Source organism: Oryctolagus cuniculus, chromosome 4 (assembly GCF_051225735.1).
Source record: "Oryctolagus cuniculus isolate XC-2025 breed Fujian yellow rabbit chromosome 4, ASM5122573v1, whole genome shotgun sequence".
Taxonomy (NCBI): domain Eukaryota; kingdom Metazoa; phylum Chordata; class Mammalia; order Lagomorpha; family Leporidae; genus Oryctolagus; species Oryctolagus cuniculus.
This window is the reverse complement of record NC_142870.1, coordinates 103,477,472-103,496,646: the sequence shown is the minus strand read 5'-3', so window position 1 is coordinate 103,496,646 and position 19,175 is coordinate 103,477,472. Positions and strand designations below refer to the sequence as shown.

At 39.3% G+C, this 19,175-nt stretch overlaps 1 pseudogene; it reads left to right on the top strand.

Moving 5' to 3' along the window:
• Positions 1 to 5,461: 5,461 nt before the first annotated feature.
• On the top strand, positions 5,462 to 15,706 carry LOC100342723 (autophagy-related protein 16-1 pseudogene; annotated as a pseudogene).
• Positions 15,707 to 19,175: the final 3,469 nt, after the last annotated feature.

The following is a 19,175-nucleotide window of genomic DNA, read 5'->3' as shown; positions in this document are numbered from 1 at the left end:
CATCAGAATAAATTTTTCTTGAACTCAGTCTTAGAAGAATGATGGTAAATCCAAACAATTGTTTCTACTTCAAGATCACTAACTGCATAATAAAGTAGAAAAGTCTGTCCAAGTCCAACCATCTTAACTGAATCAGCATGTCTATACACTGAGGGATGCTGTACCATGTTAAGGCATTAGGGAATTTTTTCTTAAATCATCACTCATAGTTTAAGTAATTATTTTTATAGAAAGAGAGAATGAGAGACAAGCACAGACATAGAGACCAAGAGAGATATCTTCCGACATCTGGTTCACTCCCTAAATGCCTACAACAGCCAGGGTTTGATTCCATCAAAGCCAGGAGCCTGAAACTCAACCCACATTTCTCACATGGATGGCAGGGACCCAACTACAATTGCTATCACCTGCTGCCTCCCAGGGTTCTCATGATTGGAAGTGAATTCAGAGGTAAAGCCGGGACTCAAACCCAGACTCTCTGATAAGGGATGCCTGTGTCTTACCATGTTGCCATATAGCTGCAACGGGTCACATTTATAACCCAAAGAAAGAGTCCTAGTTATTAACACTACAAACCTACAGAGAGGGTCAGGTGATTACATGGTAACATTCATGGCCTAACGGAGTAGAAAGAAGTCAGAATCAATTCTCACTGGAAATTAATACAGTTTTAAAAATTAAAAAATTGGGTGCTTAGAAAATATTTATAACATTTAAAGAAATAAAATTAGCTTAACATCTTTATTATATTTGGGTTAGAAGAATATTCTTCAACTCCACGTATCTGGTCTAGTAACATCTATATTTTATCTAAGCTGTTTTGATTTAATATTCACAAGACATTTTATAACAGTAATATATATGTGTGTATTTCAACTATAAACTACTGTAATCACTGGCACTGCATACTACATCTAAATCCCCTAATGGTTTCAAATGTTCTCATAAACTCATCTTATTCTTTCAACAGAAGTGTCCCCCAGGGTATCTCTCTGCAGCAATGGACTGTAGACCAGAAAATCTAATTCCCTAGACAAACAAATAAAGAACATTCATTATAATATAGTATTATTTTGTCCACCATACCAAAATTTTCTAACTCTGTAAAGAAATTCATTTTATATCCACTTTCTGAGGAAAATAAAATATGTCTCTCTCTGTAAATTTTACAATGAATCCACTGATCACTAACATTTAGTTACATAAGATTGTACACGAGTTTATGCTAATGCATTGACCCCTGTTGCTGTCATTTTCATTCATTAGGAATAGTTTGTAAGAAAGCAAATAAGAATGAAAGGAACAAATTGGGTACAAATAAAGTCATACCAGCCTTTATTGTCAACAGTTTTTTTAGAATTCTTTTTTTATTTTAACCTTTTTACTTTACCTCTAACATGCCAGCTAATTCAAATACACAAAAGAACCTTCTTCTGGAAACTATTAACAATTTGGGCAACATCAACAGTTTTGGCTTTCACAAAAACAGTGCAAGGGTTACTTGAACAGTGAATAGCCAACATGAAACTTTGTGGATTTCATAACTGAAAAATTAACAAAGGTAAATCAGACATAAGCAAAAGCCACATATACACCCACCAATGACGTGCACATCAATGCAATCAATCTATTTTTTCTGGCAAACTTCTCCATTAATTGTATATCTTTCTCTTGGGGTTACTTAGGTCAACAGACTTGTGCATAATGACAATTGAAATGAGCAGACCACCTTTTCGAAAATATAGCCATTCTGATCATATAAATAGTAGAGTGGTCATATGGGGATTTTCTTTACACAGTTATTTTCCAAATATTCAATGCAAAATAAGAAAAATCAATATGTCTTCTTAATATCCAATCCTAGAGTTTCAAGAGGCTTTTCCTAGAAGGAAGCTAACCTATGAAGAACTATGCCCATTCAGTGAGATCCCAGGAGAGTTGTGACAATTAAAAATATTCAAATAATTAAATATTCTGATTTGCTTTTAATTTTATTTCCATTGTCCTCAAAGTAGACTTGACCTCATCATAGGCTTTTTTTATGCTAAGTTTTTATTGATGTTTTGACTGATATTCCTGATAATCTTCAGACAAGTAGTAGGAATTAAACAAGTTCTTTTTTAAAAAATATTTATTTATTTGAAAGTCAGAGTTCAAGAGAGAGAGAGGGAGAGACACAAGCACACACACACACAGACACACACAGAGAATCTTCCATCTAGTAGTTTACTCCTCATATGGCTGCAGCAATCAGGGCTGAGCCAGACTGAAGCCAGGAGCCAGGTCTTCCAGGCCTCTTATATGGGTGACAGGTGCCCAAGTACTTGGGCCATCTTCTGCTGCTTTTCCTAGGCCATTATTAGACAGCTGGATGGGAAGTGGAACAGCCAAAAATCTAACCTGTGGCCATCTGGGATGCTGGCACAACAGGTGGCAGTTTTACCCACCACACCTCAATGCAGGCTTAACTGCTTCTTTAACCAGTATATTAAAATGTATTGTCATACTAAGGACAAACAACCACGAGTTCCAATTAGAAATAAATAAATATGTCCCTAAAGCCTTACTTTAGACTTAGAATAGTCACATTTTAGAATAATTATCTCTGTCAACTGCAATCATGTACACACTAGTATTTTTCAACAGGAAACCAAAACAAATCACTTGTCATCATTCCTTGCTACTCCTGGACTATGTGGATCTTTATAATACCATTGAAAGAAAGGAAGAGAGAAAGAGGAGGGAAGGGAGGAAGGGAGGAAGGGAGGAAGGGAGGAAGGAAGGAAGGGAGGGAGGGAAGGAGGGAGGAAGGGAGGGAGGGAGAGAGAGAGAGAGAGAGAGAGAGAGAGAGAGAAAGAAAGAAAGAAAGAAAGAAAGAAAGAAAGAAAGAAAGAAAGAAAGAAAGAAAAGGAGGAAAAGAAAAGGAGAAAAAGAAAAGAAAAGAAAGCTGCCTGTCCCAGAGTTTGAAAGCTGTGGCTAAAAGCAGACCAGTTCCAGCCTGAGTTGCTGATAACCCCACACTTCAACTACTTCCCTCACTGGGCTTTGACACTGTTGAACTCTATGCACTAGTCCTAGTCATCCTAGAGCCAGGTATCAAACAAGTAGGGACAGCTCCCAGCCCCATACTTCACTAAATTATTCAAAATATGAAATCAACAGTGAGCCTAGGACATAGGCTAAACTCATGCCATGTGTCATCTGAAAACTGAGCCAGCTTGCCACGACACTGTCTGCAGTACAACTGCCCATGTTGCCCTGCCTGACAGTCTTCTCTTGTTTGGAGCAGTAAGAGAGCTCTGCCTTTCATCTTTCTAAGTATTGGAGTGTTGTATCCCACTAACAGAAAATAAACATTTTATCTTACAAAATAGTCCTTGGGCACTAGAGTCCTCAATGACAATTGTCATTAGTAGAAAAAAAAAATGGAAAATCAGTGTATTCCATTTTCATTCTCATGCATAAATGCATACCCTATGTGTGAAAAGAATGCATAGTTTTTATTAAAAATTTGGCAAAAAATAGTTTTTGCATAAATATTCAGTTACAAAACACTATTTTGATAAGTTTTGACATCCTCAGTTTGTTCAAGTTCAATCAGCTAATAGACTATCAGCAAGACTTCACTTCTTGATGAGATTGAATCTGAAATCATGTCTTTCTTTTCCTATAGGAAAAATGTATTCATGGCAAGAGGAAGGCTATAGACAAATAAGTGCCAGAGAAAGCATTAAACCCAAATTCTGTTCATGTAAATAACTGTTAATCATTGTGAAGAATCACATTTGTTAATAAAACGAGTCTGCAACAAACAGATTTGAAATGCTTAGTGAGAGGGAAAGCACATTCTATGTAGGGGGGAAATGTATAGAATTATCTGACAATAGTTACCATATTCAATAATCGGTAGTGGAAGCTTTTTTTTTTTTTATAGACAGTGAGAAAGAGACAGAGAGAAAGGTCTTCCCTCCGTTGGTTCACTCCCCAAATGGCTGCAACAGCCAGAGCTGCACTGATCCGAAGCCAGGAGCCAGGTGGTTCTTCCTGGTCTCCCATGTAGGTGCAGAGGCCCACACACTTGGGTCATCTTCTACTGATTTCCAGGCCATAGCGCTGATCCGAAGCCAGTAGCCAGGGTCCTCCTCCTGGTCTCCCATGAGGGTGCAGGGGCCCAAGCACTTGGGCCATCCTCCACTACCCTCCCGGGCCACAGCAGAGAGCTGGACTGGAAGAGGAGCAGCTGGGGCTAGAACCGGGCACCTATATGGGATGTTGGCGCTGCAGGCAGAGGATTAATCAAGTGAACCACGGCACCGGTAGTGGAAGTTTATACTATTAGCCTGTATTAGTCTCAGCAATTTGGGGGGTGAATTTATTTTTGTTTGTTTTTCTATATTTATTTCTTGAACATTAAGTTAGATAGCAGTTCAAATAATTGAAATGTCCCAAGTGGTCATATGTACACTAAATATTTCAGTGAAAATAATGACTAAACCTATATCTTTCAGTATAATCTTTTTAACCTTGTTCTACAGTAGGTCATTGGAGTCACATGAATATTCAAGAGTGTTATTTTCAAAACACTTTCCAAGACCTCCAATTCCAAGAAGATCAAGTAGTGGATGCATTTTTTATTCCTCCTACAATGTGCAATGGAAATCTCTAGACATATTTACAACAAGCATAAGAGGATCCTGAAAGGTAGGGAGAGGAAGGTAGACCAGTTGGTGACCTTAGGACCTAACAAACAACACAATCATATTCCTTGGATTTTATATTTTGCCTCATGTCTCCCAGACTTACAGATTTTTAAAAAATCTGCTCTAAGGGGTTACCAGAGGTCGGGAAGGAAGCACAGTTGCTTCCTGAGGAAAGTCAGGTCTCAGGCCCCTTCCAGATTCTGATTCTCCTGGAGAAAGCTGTTCCTCTCCCCTGTCAAAAAACAAGCCCAATTTGTTTCCTTGTTTGTTTAGTTTTATATTCATTCTTGGTTTTTTGTTTTGTTTTGTTTTGTTTTTGTTTTTTTTTTTTTGTTTTTTGTTTTTGTTTTTTTTGACAGGCAGAGTGGTCAGTGAGAGAGAGAGAAAGGTCTTCCTTTGCCGTTGGTTCACCCTCCAATGGCCACCGCGGCCGGCGCACTGCGGCCAGCGCACCGCGCTGATCCGATGGCAGGAGCCAGGTGCTTCTCCTGGTCTCCCATGTGGGTGCAGGGCCCAAGCACTTGGGCCATCCTCCACTGCACTCCCTGGCCACAGCAGAGAGCTGGCCTGGGAAAGGGGCAACCGGGACAGAATCCGGCACCCCAACCAGGACTAGAACCTGGTGTGCCAGCGCCGCAAGGCAGAGGATTAGCCTAGTGAGCCGCGGCGCTGGCCTAGTTTTATATTCATATAGAACAACTTTCCAAAGTTCCAGAAAAGTGAACACATTTCCTGACAGGCCAGGGAGAGAGAGGAGAACTATGACAAGAGGTCCATACACAGCCCGGCTCCTGCAGCATCCACCGAGGGACGCTTGTCCCTCAGCCCTGTGGCCTGTGGGAGCCAGACCATTCCGGGAAACAGCCCCTCTGTGTCATACACATTCATCCACCAAGCTGCCCTCGACCCTGCACACCACTGCAGCTGCCCACTTTTTAAGTATGTGACAAGGACCAAGTGCTGATGTTAGAACCTCAGTTGAAGTTCTTCCCTCCAACTGTAACTTTTAACTCTATAATCATGCACAGAGAAAGTTAGTTTTAAGACTGTGTGGCTATGCAATTCCTGTACATTTGCAATTAGAAATATGAAAAATTTATTTCACTGTCTAAAGCAAAACCAAAATCCTGCTCAGTCTAACCAAAGGAGCATGAAAGGTAACCTTACACAGTAATTGTTCTCTCCAGGCAAACACACAGAAAAAAACAAACAAACAAACAAACAAACAAAAAACCTGTGGTCCCAACCCACTGCGAATAGCCAAGGATCAGAGGGGAACCTACACTTCCATTTTCACCAGGCTTGATGAAGTAACTTAAAGCCCTCCTCCCTAAAGATGGTGGCAGGATGGCTGAGCATGGAGCTGGGTCTTTAAACCCTTTACTGCAGTAATGAAGAGTCTCTACCACTCCCGACTGGAGTTGTATCAGAGGAGATCCAAAAGAATCAAAATTTCCTCAACACTCATAAACTGCAATCACTGTTCTTCTCTACCAGCTTCATATGTCACTGGAGGCTATGAAACAAGCAACAATAAGAAGCACTCTCACACAGGGACTTCAGGAGTAATGGAGACCAACTGGGAATCTGCTTTTATAAGTAGCCCACCATCCAGCCATAATGAGGCAAGGTGCCCCCTCTTCATCTACCAGTTCAGTGTCCAAAAAAGTTTTGAAAGAGAACGTTTAAATGAGATTCAGAGTCCCATAGTGTAATATCTCAAATATTCAGCTCTTAATCATAAATCACTTGCCATATTAAGAACCAGGAAAATCCCCAATTGGAGTCATACTGAGATGACAGAGAAGTTACCAGACTTTGTTAAACTTTTTAAACGTTGTTAAAGTTGTTAAGGCAACCAGAAAAGAAATATTTCAATGAATATAATGAAAAATCATGAAATAAGCGAATATACAATACTTCTGCCAAAAAATAGAATACTTTAAAAATGGGATTCATTTGGCCAAATAGGACAATTTTAAAAATCCAGTAAGTGAATTCAAAACACATTAGAAGGGACAGAGAACTCAATATATAGCAATAGAAATTGTACTTACTGGACCATGTTGAAGGGTCCAAGAATATAAAGTAAAAATAAACAGAGCCTTAAACAGTAGTGGATATATAAAAAATATCTAAAACTGATGTCATCGGAATCCCAGAAGAAGAGAAAGAGAGTGTGGGGTTGAAAGGGTAGTCAAATACTTTATTGCTGAAAATCCCACCAACTTGAGAGCAAAAAGTCCACAAATTTGAAAGTTGAACAAAATCCAAACAGCACAAACACAATTTGATGTGGTTCTAGATGAGACATTCATTTTCTAGATGGTGGAGAGTAAAACAACATAATTAGAGGTAAATGTTTCTATACATTGCTGGATCTGTAAAAGCACATCAAGAATAGGCTTTGATGAGTGATAAGAGAATACATCCAGAAGATAATAGAAAATAGAACTAAAACATGTTGTTTTTGCTGCAAAAATCGTTTAACCCATGCACAAAAGGAGTCTTTATAAAGTTCATGGGAGTGTGAATTATGAAAAACAAAGCTATGCATTTCAAAACTTTTGGGAGCCAAAATAAACTATAATTCCATTTTCCATTAATCTTTTGGAATATCCTTAGATGGCTTTTACTTATGTAGGAGCAACAGAGGAACCTCTGTGGTGAAGGAAACATTCTGTTTCTTGACTCTATTAATGCCAGTAGTTCGCTTGTGACATTCACTACAGTTTAATAATAAGTTACCATTTTGGCAAGCTGGGTAAAATACACAGGATCGCTCTGTACTATTTTTACCACTGTGTATGAAGATATATTTATTTTAAAATTAAAGTTTAATTGAAAAATTAAGCAACATTTATGGAATACTTGTTTGGATCAGTTTAAAATATGAAAATAAATGAGTGTTCATGAGTTCAAAAGCTAATGTGAAGTTTGGTCTTACACAGGTGACATTCTTAAATAAAAAATTGCAAAGCATTGAGGTAGCCAATGACACTGATTTTTTTTTCATCATTCTAAATTCAGTCTAGAGATTTCCATTTCACTTTTTTCAATAAGACTGCTTAAATTTATTTATCAGAATTAAATAATTTACTGAATACCTAATACATATCAAGAACTATGTTAGGCAGTGAACAATTGATAAGCAAAAATGGCATGACCAACATGACTGTAATATATAATATTCCAACTAGTATAAACAGATTAAAGTTTTCTAAATCCAAAACCTTCACATACACCATTATTATATTTTAATTACTGATTTTCAGATGAAATTTATTCACCATCTGGTTTGTTGATATCCTTCTATACATGCATGTAATTTTTTATTGTTGTTTTAATATAATAACTCACCAGGAATTCATAACTCCCTCTGTGTTGAAAGATGCATTAACACCAAAACAATAACAACAAAAAAAGCAGTTCAACCTAATGACTGTCAAGTTGAAAGGACATCTAAAGCTAGCTTACAAACAATACACTAATATACTTGAGCTACATTATATTTTAAAATCAATTTTGTGGATTTCTGTATTTTAAGCAAAGGAAATTCAATAAATACTAAAATGGGGTCTGTGTGCTATTTTCATTTAGCAAAGTATAGCATCTACAATCAATAGGAAAAGCACACTGTCAATATTAGTACTTCTAAATGAAATTCCCAACTTATTTAATTCATTCATTCCTCAGCAGGTTTTGAAATGAAAGGATAAACATTTGCTTAAATAAATAAAACATTGCATACAGCTCCATAAGCAGGAACAGCCCATAAAAAGAAAAGGCAAACAGGTAACACAATAGCTTTTTGATGTATAGCTGAGATTTATGCAACTCTGGTCTCATTTTTTTCTCGTGTTCTGTTCCTTGTTACACAATAATTTGTACCTGAATTGCAGAATATCATATTTATATAGGATTTGTTTGGTGACTGGAATTTTAACGTCCTGGTAAGCACAGTTGTTTTACTTTCTATTTCGTGGCACAAAATATGTCCTTACTTTGTCTAGCTCTTTAAGGACTCCCTAATTTTTTTTAGATAATTCCTATGGCTGTTAATGCTAGTATCTATTTTCCTGTGGATATCACTTTCTGTGTGATAATATACACAACATAATTTATTATGATATAATTATTCATTAATAAAAATATTTATTAGTAATCCTTTAAGCCTCACTATGGATTTTTTCCCTGGTCTAAATAGCAGAAATAATTTAAAATAATTAATATGTAACATGAGTAATAGAGATTTAGACATCTGTTCCTTTATTACTAAACTCTTTCTGAAAGCAAGCCAATGTACGATTTGGATCAAAGATGTCAAGGACAGATCACATTTAAGGAACAGAAGAAATGTCATTTTTAAAAAGGTCATTTTAAAAAGAATATCGACACTTCTGCCATTTATGCTACCTGGCCAGAGACAGATCTTCATGAGACATGTATTTCTGAATGTGCTGTTATTTTGCCCATTTGTTCACACAGTGCATAGAAAATTGAAGGAAATGAAATAGATTTAGAGAGCTTCTTTCTCCATTTTACACCATGGGACACATAATAGCAAGTTAAATGAGCCATGATAGAATAGTACTTGCTGGATTAAAAATTAATTTCAAATCTACTCCATCTAATCTCTCATAATAAGCATTCTTGATTGCTACAATTACTGTCCCATGCTTCTGAAGGGGAAAATGAGGATCCGAAGACTTATAAATGACTTGTGTCACACAACTGTGGGAATTCTTGTTTGACCTGAGTCAGACAGTGTGGCTTATAAATGTGAAAACATTTGCTGTTTTTCCTTCATTTATATCCTATAGTTAGTACTGATAAGAGCTCACTTTTTTGAATAAGAATCCTCAATATCAACACTTTCATTTATTCATTTCCAATACTATTTAACGTAGTATCGATTAGGTACTAGTATTCAAGGAGGCACTGATAGAAGAAAAACTATAAAATATAAAATATATACCCTTATCTTTGAGGAATTTATGACTATAATAGCTAATAAAAACAATGAAACTTATGCAATTCACTGAACACCATTTATATATCAGACAAATGTGTATGTACATATATTAAATCGAATCATTACTATGAGAAAGGCACTATTACTATACTTACTTTACAGATGAGAAAATTGAAGCAAACAGAACTTAAGGAACACAAAAGGACATACAGCCATTTCATAATAATTTGAAAAGTATAGCCAGTCTGAAGTTGCAGATAGTGTTTTTGTTTTTGTTTTTGTTTTCGCATTCCTCCTGAAACCAATATCTAAGTCCTGATGTATTCTTATAGCTCTCTAGGACAATCTACTGCAAAAGAATTGCTTGGGAATTCAAACAATAACCTTAACTCCTGAGCATTTTTCTTTTTCCATTCCTGTGTTGTTTTTTTTTTTTCATTCTGTTCTTCCTCCCTTAGTATAGTGCTTGCTAAGTAGAAGCCTTATCTAAACAAACAATAAAGTCACCCTCAGGTTTGTTTTGTTTATTTATTTATTTATTTATTTATTAATTTATTTTTGACAGGCAGAGTAGACAGTGAGAGAGAGAGAGAGAGACAGCCAGAGAAAGGTCTTCCTTTGCCGTTGGTTCACCATCCAATGGCCGCCGTGGCTGGCACGCTGCAGCCAGCGAACCGCACTGATCTAAAGGTAGAAGTCAGGTGCTTCTCCTGGTCTCCCATGGGGTACAGGGCCCAAGCACTTGGGCCATCCTCCACTGCACTCCCTGGCCACAGCAGAGAGCTGGCCTGGAAGAGGGGCAACGGGAAAGAATCCGGCGCCCAAACCAGGACTAGAACCCAGTGTGCCGGCGCCACAAGGCAGAGTATTAGCCTATTGAGCCACGGCACCAGCCCACCCTCAGGTTCTTGATTCTCAGACAGGGTCCACATGCCAAATCCTTTGATTCAGTTTGCTTAGATAAGGGATGAATATCATTAATATTAGACAAACTGTTCTAGAGAAGAGAAGAGAAAGGGAAAGAATCCTAAACATATTGAGAAACCTGAGAATGATGTTATAGAAAATGATAATGATAACCCAATAACTCATAAACTTGGATGCAAAAATTTTTCCAATATAATAGCAAACTGAATGAAGTGACAAAACACAAGGATAGTATGTCTTAAACAAATAGGGTTTATTAGAGGTATAAAATGTTGTTTTAATGTTATTAAATCAATTAAGATATTTTACACATTGATGCATATATATGAGAATTGCAGAATTACCCTATCAGATAAAATTTGACAAAATCCAATCCCTTCATGATTTTACAAAATCAATTTATGAAGCTAATTATGGAAGAAAATTTTGTCTAACAAAGAGTAACTACTGCAAAACTTCAGTAGCAAATATGATAATCAACTGTAAAATGTTGAATTCTTTCTCTGCAGCTAAAAACCAAGAAAAGGATACCTCCTATCACCACATCTGTATAAAACTGCATTATAGGTATTTATCAGTTTAATGAGGCAAGGGAAATGGCTTTGAGATTATTTACAGAAAATGCAATTTTCAAAAATTCAAAATAATTTCCAGAAAAACTATTGAAAACCATGTGAGTTTAACCGTCTTTAAATATGAATATATAGTAATCAATTTTATCTCCCAGCAATATATAAAAATAATAAATTTTAAGCCGGCGCCGTGGCTCAATAGGCTAATCCTCCACCTTGCGGCGCCGGCACACCGGGTTCTAGTCCCGGTTGGGGCGCCGGATTCTGTCCCGGTTGCCCCTCTTCCAGGCCAGCTCTCTGCTATGGCCAGGGAGTGCAGTGGAGGATGGCCCAGGTGCTTGGGCCCTGCACCCCATGGGAGACCAGGAAAAGCACCTGGCTCCTGGCTCCTGCCATCGGATCAGCGCGGTGCGCCGGCTGCAGCGGCGGCCATTGGAGGGTGAACCAACGGCAAAGGAAGACCTTTCTCTCTGTCTCTCTCTCTCACTGTCCACTCTGCCTGTCAAAAATAAAAAAATAAAAATAAAATAAAAATAAAAATAAAAAAAAATAATAATAATAATAAATTTTAAAAATATCATTTAAATAAAATTACAAAATCATATCCAGCAATAAAACTTCCAAAAATACACAACACAAATCAAGATTAAGAGATTAAAAGATAGGCCAAGTTCATGTTTTGTGAAATTCAAAAATTTTTTAAAGATGTCAATATCATCAAGTTAATCCATAAATTCAATTCAAGCTCAGTTTTTAAAAATTCCATCAGGATTTTTTGCAGAAATCTGCTAGAAAAAAATCTATACAGATACACAAAGGTCAAGAATAGCTGAAATATCTTTAAAAAGAAAAAGTCAGAGGGTTTAAATTATCTGACATGAAATCTACTATAAAGTAACATTAATCAACACTGAGATTTGTGTATCAATAAAGACACATCAAAGAACAGAACACAGAGTCTAGAAACACATTGGGAAAGTAAAGTGCACAGGGCCAAAATTTGGTCTTTTAAACCAAGTATACTAATCCAATTGTAACCTTCCAAGAAACAATGTGTCTTCTTCCTCACATTATATCATGTAGGAAACTAAGGAATGGTTCATAGAAAGGAGGAGGGACAGAGGAAGGGGATATCATTATATCATTTATTTTTATTTATTTATTTATTTATTTGGACAGGCAGAGTGGACAGTGAGAGAGAGAGAGAGAGATAAAGGTCTTCCTTTTGCTGTTGGTTCACTCTCCACTGGCCGCCACGGCTGGCGCGCTGCGGCTGGCACACCGCGCTGATCCAATGGCAGGAGCCAGGTGCTTCTGGTCTCCCATGGGGTGCAGGGCCCAAGCACTTGGGCCATCCTCCACTGCACTCCCTGGCCACAGCAGAGAGCTGGCCTGGAAGAGGGGCAACGGGAAAGAATCCGGCACCCCGACCGGGACTAGAACCCAGTGTGCCGGCGCTGCAAGGCGGAGGATTAGCCTAGTGAGCCGCGGCGCCAGCCCCATTATATCATTTTTTTAACATTTTTATTTATTTGAGAGGCAGAGTTACAGGCAGAGAGAAGAAGCGACAGAGAGAAAGGTCCTCCTTCCACTGGTTCATTCTCCAAATGTCTGCAATGGCTGGAGCTGAGGAAATACAAAGCCAGGAGCCAGGAGTGTCTTCCGGGATTCCCACACATGTGCAAGGGCCAAGAACTTGGGCCATCTTGCATTGCTTTCCCAGGCCATAAACAGAGAGCTGGATTGGAAGAGGAGCTGCCAGGACATGAAATGGTGCCCATATGGGATGCCAGAGCCACAGGTGGAAGCTTAGCCTACTATGCAATAGCAATATCCTTTTAATTGTATCTACAAACTATCTTGAATTGTTAAAACTAATTACTTTTTTAAATTTCTTAAACAGAACGCAGAATATACCATCAAAGAAAATAAATTATAAACTAAAATATACTAAAATTATGAAGATTTTTCAAACTGAAGGCCGTAAGGGTAGAAAGACTAGCCATACAACAGTAAGATATATTTTTCCACATAAAAAGATGAGAAATAAGCAATACTCATACAAACACTTCACTAAAGAAGATATTCAAAGTGTCACTAAATGTGAAAAGGTGTTTGACTTCACTAGTCATAAGGAAAATACAAATTTCAGCTTCAGCAGTCACCACATACATGCCAAAATGCCTGGCATAGAAAGACACAAAGTTCCCAAATTCTGTTGAAAATATGTGGAGTAACTATGGTTCTCACATAGTGTTCATAAAGAGTATACATTGGTGAAATATCCTCACAGAAATATCTGTTGGTATCTACCAAGACTGAACAAATGAATAAGTTACAACACAGCAATTCCACTGGTAGATATATAACTGAAAGAAATGCAAGCAGGTATTTTCCAGAAAATAGGGTCTTGAATGTTCACAGTAGCACAAATTCAAATGGCTCAGTGCTTGAAATTACTCAAATATCCATCAATAGAACAAAAAACAAAAAATATATATACTCAATCTGAAGTCCTGAGAAGCAATGAGTGTGAAGTACTGAGAAGCAATGAGTGAATGATCAATGATTATATACAATAAAAAGAAAGAAGGTCATCACAATAATATCAAAATAAATAGGTCAGGCACAAAAGAGTATATACTAATTATTTTGTTTACATAAAATAAAATCACAAGTAATCTTCATCTATGTTGTTGGAAGGGTAGAAAAAGGATTCTGGGTGACAGTAATCTAATTTTTAAAAAATATAGTATGTTCTTACAAGAGTGTGTTGGCTTTTAACAATTGTGCCCGCTGGGGCCGGTGCCGGCTGCAGAAGGAGCTCGCGGAAGCAGCAAAGGAGCCCCTACCAGTGGAACAGGACCATGACATTGAAGTCCTCGTCGATGAAGCCTCTGACCACACTGAGGAGACCTCTCCCGTGCGAGCCATCAGCAAGGCAGCCACGAGACGCCCAGTCTCTTCCTCCCCAGTCCCCCAGGAACATGTGGATGCTCACCCGGGTCTGGTAAAGAAGTGAGGGTGCCACCCACTGCCTTATGTGTCTTTGATGCCCATGATGGGGAAGTCAACGCTGTGCAGTTCAGTCCAGGTTCCCGCTTACTGGCCACAGGAGGCATGGACCGGAAAGTAAAGCTCTGGGAAGCGTTTGGAGACAAACGTGAGTTTAAGGGTTCCCTGTCTGGCAGTAATGCTGGAATTACCAGCATTGAATTTGATAGTGCTGGTTCTTACCTCTTAGCAGCTTCCAATGATTTTGCCAGCCGAATCTGGACTGTGGATGATTATCGATTATGGCACACACTCACGGGACACAGTGGGAAAGTGCTCTCTGCCAAGCACCTGCTGGACAAAGCACGGATTGTGTCGGGAAGTCATGACCGGACCCTCAAACTCTGGGACCTGCGCAGCAAAGTGTGCATAAAGACAGTGTTTGCAGGATCCAGTTGTAATGATATTGTCTGAACAGAGCAGTGTGTAATGAGTGGGCATTTTGACAAGAAAATTCGTTTCTGGGACATCCGATCAGAGACGATCGTCAGAGAGATGGAACTGTTGGGAAAGATTACTGCCCTGGACTTGAACCCAGAAAGGACTGAGCTCCTGAGCTGCTCCCGTGACGACCTGCTCAAAGTTATTGATCTCCGAGCGAATGCTGTGAAGCAGACATTCAGTGCACCTGGATTCAAGTGCGGCTCTGACTGGACCAGAGTTGTCTTCAGCCCCGATGGCAGTTACGTGACAGCAGGCTCAGCTGACGGCTCGCTCTACGTGTGGAGTGTGCTCACGGGGAAAGTGGAGCAGGTGCTAACAAAGCAGCACAGCTCATGCATCAGTGCGGTGGCATGGTCCCCCTCCGGCCTCCACGTGGTCAGTGTGGACAAAGGCAGCAAAGCCGTGCTGTGGGCACAGCCTTGATGGACCTCCCGGGAGAAGCACAGGACTCTGCAGCTCTGGCCTGGTGAATGTGTGTCTGCCCGGAGAAGGGCTCAGGCCAAGGCTCAGTGGCCTTTTGAACGGGATTTCTTAGAATCTTGACTGAGGTCTGTAATGGCCTGGAAGAATCACACTGGAACAGTCTGACCCTGTGGTCGCTCAGCAGAGGTTCAGGTTCCTGCCTTGCTTCCAGTGGGAAACACTACTAGCTCTGATCTTCCATACCTCATTGGGCAGGGGAGCACAGGCCCCTGCTAGGTCTCCTCACTGGACAGCAGTGCCAAAAACACCCGACCTGTCCAGGCGTCGGTTCGCTCTGTGCTTTCTCCTGGCCTTCCAGTCTGTTCTCACCCAATGCATGCTCCCCGCCTTGGGCTCGTTTGCTCCATGAAATCGCTTTAAACATAAGATTAATGGGACCCCAGCCCAGGGCCCATCCTAATGCTGAGACACTGGGGATGGGCCAGGGCTTCTGTGCAGATCACGTCTGACCCCTCGGAAGCTCCTGATGTCCCTGCAACTGTTCTTCAGAGCTTCTGACTCACTGTCCCCAGCACATCTGCATATCTATTTCCTGATCAAGAAATAAACACCCATTTGGCTTCTAAGTAGAGGAGGAAGCCTGGAAACCTCCTGCCGGGGTGGATTCACTGCGGTGTGAGGAACGTGCTCCTGTGTCTCTCGGCACGTGCTCAGAAGGCGGCTGCATACCACGTCTGCTGTGGCAAGGGGCGTGACGCCTCAGCCACACTACCCTGCATCAGCCTGACCATGCTCCCGGGCTGCAGAGCAGGAAGCCGCGTCCAGGAAGCCATCTTCCCGGTGCAGGAGTTGCCGTGAAAGCCAGGGAAAGATGCCCTTCTTTACCTGTGTGTTAGATTGCAGTTCTGGGTGTCTGAAGCACCAGTGTTTGTATCACTTTTTAATTTGCACTTTATTTTCCCCTCCCTCACTTTGTTCTCTGCACAGTTGGGGATTGAGTGATGGCCTGGGGGTGAGGAATGAGGCCTGGGGTGGCCTCTCTAGCCTTCCCCTCTCCTGCCCACATAGCCCCTCTGCGGTTTGCCCTTAGAGGACTTGTGTTCACGTTCAGGGGAGCTGAAATTCAAAGGCCAGGGCACATCATTTATTTCTTTAATTATGTTGCCCACAAAACTTGATTGTAAATAAAGAAAAATCTTATATACTTTTCAAAAAAAAAAAAAAATCCCTGACCTGAAGCGCTGGCATCCCATGTGTGTGCCGGTTCTAGTCCCAGCTGTTCCTCTTCCAGTCCAGCTCTCTGCTATGGCCTGGGAAAGCAGTGGAAGATGTCCCAAGTCCTTGCATGCAGACCCGAAAGAAGCTCCTGGCTCCTGACTTCTGGCTCCTGGCTCCTGGCTTGGGATCGGCGCAGCTTTGGCAGTTGCAGCTATCTGGGGCGTGAACCACCGGATGGAAGACCTCTCTCTGTGTCTCCACCTCTGTCTCTAACTCTGTCTTTCAAATAAATAAAATATTAAAAAAAATTGTGCACTCTCTGAAGAGTTTGATATGATATGTTTATTCATACATATATGTACTATACTTCAACACAGAGATTCTACACACAATTTAGGAAGAAAACCTGCCTGTGCATGGTGCCCCAAAATCTGTAGCTTCTAAAACAATTGAAAATCACAAATTTGAATTCACAAATATTAACAGAAAACAATTTAGAAATTTGAATTGAAGGTATAGCTTTTTCTTAGGATTTCTTTATTTAAAAGGTAGAGTGGCAGAGAATGAAGGAGAGGCCAAAAGAGAGAATGATTTTCCATCTGCTGGATCACACCTCAAATAGCTACAATAGCGAGGACTGGGCCAGGCTGAAGCCAGAAGCCTGCAACTCAGTGTCAGTCCTCCATTTGGGTGGCAGGGCCCAAGTACTTGAGCCTACTGTGCCACAACACTGCACAGATTTTATTTTCTAAATCTTATTATGGTAAGTAGTTTCATTAACAATCATTTTAAATTAAATGAGAACATTTGTGCAATCCTTTGCTGAATTTGTAAACAGGTTGTAAAAAGTGTTTGCCACCTGGCATTAATTTTGTAGGAGCAGGGAAGTATGTTGCAAAATCAACCAACAATTATAAGCGATTTTTTTGCTAAAAACATGAGATATTTCTATTCTAGTTATTTTGTCACTTTATGGGAAATTTAAACCTGAATGCCTCAATTGAAACTGCAGTGCTGTTTCTGATCACTATGATAATCTCCTTCTCTCCCTATCTTACACAACAACTTTGAATTCATTTGTGCCATTCTCCCAACTCTATTCTCACTGCTGCGTCCAAACACAATATTGAAATAAACATATCATTTTCTTTTGAAAACATTTAGTGGAATCCAGAATCAATCCAAAGACTATCAGATAGTCAAGTGAACTTTCAATGTCTCCAATCCTATTCGCACCATGCATTTTGTACCTCCAACATATTCTCACACACACACACACACACGCACACGCACACACACATTCCACAGGCCTGCGTCTGTGGAGAATTCACTCGGGAAGTCTTCCAATAGCTGAGATATATGTATAACTCCTCCATTCCTTACTGTCAATAAAAGGTGCCACTTTTTTATTTTGCTCTCTCAGAGCTTTCCAAAAGCACAGCTAAAACTAATCTGATCTATAATCATATGTATAAATGAGTGATTGTTCTTGTTTCTCTTCCCAGAGAAATGCATCTCCTAAAATATCCTCTTGAGATTAGCGTTTGCTGGAAACTATGATGCTAAAAGTGTAATGATCTCATTAGACTCCACAGAACATTCACAGGAGATGTCATAAACAGAAGGGATCCCCAGTGCCCATCCCGTCTTTTACTGCAAGTCTCTGGTCTGTGATGGATCTTAGGCAACCTACTCTGAGATCACGATACTCTAGTATCCTCTTTCAAAAGATGATCAAAATAGTTCCACAAACTATTCAAAGATAAAATACTTATTGAAAGTAAATAGGGAAATTTAAATAACATCTAGAATCAAATAGATGGTGAAATGTTGGCCACTTTGATTTAATTTCCCACAGCACAAAAATTTACTCATTTCCTTTTAAGCTTATATAACCTATCTTTCATAAAACTGATTATTTAAAACTGTAGCTACTGAATACTATTTTTTAAGTTTAATTTTTCTAGTGTGGTCTAGAAATGTCAAGCCTATTGGAATGTTGTGACCTTTGAAACAAATAGCTTAGTTTTAAATAATGTATCAGAAGGGTTTACTATGTAAAAGAATGTCTGATATACATTTTACTCAGAGTATTGGGATTGGGAAATAGTTTTTAACATTTCTTACTCAAAAACATGATCAAAACTTTAAAAACAGAGGTGTATGTTAAGATCTATAGAAAGTCAAAACTGTCAATTTAAGCTATGAAATCTTTCTATTCTTGTTATGACATTTTCTCAGTACCCAGGGAACATTATACATATGAAAACAGGTTCCTTTGAAAATCTCATCTATTTTATAAAGTTCTTTAAGAAGATGCCATGGGAACTTTAGATATAATCCAAAAGAAGAAAATAGCATAGACATTATGACTCAGCGGTTGTTTAGGGCATGAATGTTCTAAAGGTCTTGACATTTATTTCCTTAGAAGGGTATTTATTTTCTTATTGTTTGTTTATATGCCAAAGAAGAAGATACACATGAAAAACACTTTTATATTATTTTTAAAAAGCATGGGACCTCTAGGCATAATGTAGATAGGAAGTGTATCAATATCACTGGGACTAAGGTTGTAGACCTGGGGAGGTCTGATGTTAGGAGCTGTATTATATGAAGCATATAATAGTGTAACTATTACTTAGAGACCTCAAGATAAATTTTTTTTTGAGGGAGAAGGCAACTTTACATTTAGAGCTTTACTATTATTATTAATTTTTTTGACAGGCAGAGTGGACAGTGAGAGGGAGAGAAAAAGAGAGAGAAAGGTCTTCCTTTACCATTGGTTCACCCTCCAATGGCCACTGCAGCCAGCGTGCTGCAGCCGGCACACCGTGCTGATCCGAAGCCAGGAGCCAGTGCTTC